Source organism: Benincasa hispida, chromosome 1, assembly GCF_027475165.1.
Source record: "Benincasa hispida cultivar pf3 chromosome 1, pf3_genome.v1.1, whole genome shotgun sequence".
Lineage (NCBI taxonomy): Eukaryota > Viridiplantae > Streptophyta > Magnoliopsida > Cucurbitales > Cucurbitaceae > Benincasa > Benincasa hispida.
The window spans coordinates 78,895,890-78,897,607 of record NC_143478.1 but is presented as its reverse complement, the minus strand read 5'-3'; positions in this window follow the sequence as shown (position 1 = coordinate 78,897,607).

Here is a 1,718-nt window from a genome sequence, read left to right as displayed (position 1 = left end):
ACAACTGACGGCTCTAATCAAGGACGTGCGATGCAAATGATTAGCGGCCGGAAGCGACAACATGACAGTTATGAGGGCGCTAAAAGTCTAGGGCACTCGGTGGAAAGCAGAGTTTAGCATAAGGGAGGCATTAAACGAAACCCACGGAGAAGCAAGGAAAGCTGAGACACACTTCCCGAGGTTTGATTGATATATATGTATAAATCTAAACCTCTGAATCCCTAAAATCCTTTTATCTGTAACCTAAATTGAATTACCTAATCAAGTTCATTCAATTTTAAATTTCCAAATTTCACAAAATACAACCAAATAATTAAATTAAAATTACCTGAAAATTTGGCATGTTACATTCTTCCCTCCTTAAGAAACTTTCATCTTCAAAAGTTTTATAAACCCCTAAACCAATGTTACTAGTTAATCATGTTTAAGTCTCCTTATTTACATGTTCAATTACCCTATTATATGTTTAAATTCTCATAAGCATGTAGTTACTATGTTTGTAGTAATTGAAATATTATAGAAATTCATGTTGATGATTTAAAAAAGTTTTCTTTTACTTGTCACTTTCATGCATTCTACTTGAGTTTTATCCATGACTTAACATTCAAATGAGCTATTTACTGATTCCCTTAAGCATGATAAGTGTGATGTTTTATGATGTTCACATGTACGTTTAATATGTAAAACCTACTCCTAAGTATTGGTACCGAAGATATGGTAAGGTACTCAGCTACATGATAATCCTTGCTACTGAAGGTATGGTAAGGTAAGTAGGATCCTAACCAGTTCTACGTGCACGTAAGATCTATGTTATCAACATTGATGGGATCGAGCAAAATGGCTCTCTCTTAACTAAGGTTATTAGGGATTGAGCAAAAGAGCTTTTTCATATGATCAGAAAAAGGAGTAGAGGAATTTTACAGGAAATGTTGATGAGTTTTAGTCCAAGGTTTTACATGCTATGATTTCACGCTTTCTAATTTTTATTTCTGGACACGGGATTGTGAATGTAAATTTTTAATTATAAACATGTTTATATCATGAGTTTATGAAAGTATATTTCTTTAAAAGAAGTCACTCACTGGGAAATTTAAGATCACCTTTTCCAATGTTTTCTTCCCAAGGTAGTGATTGATGTCCCAAGACCTAGCAGTTCTGTAAGTCATTCACTTCTCAGAAACCTTAGAGAATTCGAAGCTTAGGTGGCTCATCATGTCTTGTTAAATTAGAATCCTATGTTCATGTTGTGGGAATATGGATAAAGTTTTGTGTGGTTGTTGTAAATTAAGTATCCTACTATGTGGGAAGTTGTATGCTAAGCTGAATAGACCTTTTGATAATAATCTGTTGTGAGTTACTAAACTATTTATCAGGTGCCAAGAGCGTTGGTTTATGGAAGTATGTTGGAAGTAATTTTCATAAGGGAGTTGACAATTGTTGTTTTCACATATCTTCTCGGATTATGAGGGTAATTGGGGAAGGAGTGTGACAAGTTATAGCTCAGGATACTTCATTCTCATCTCATCTTCTCGCTCTCATGTTGCCTCCTCGAACTCATGAATCTACCAGAGAACTTTCATTATTGATATCTCTAGATTGTGCAAGGTTTTCACCTCCCTAGTAATTTCTTAGGCTCCTCCTCATAATTCAAATTCTCAATTAATAACAAATCGTAATCTACCACATGAGACGGGTCTTCTATGTATTTCCTCAATACA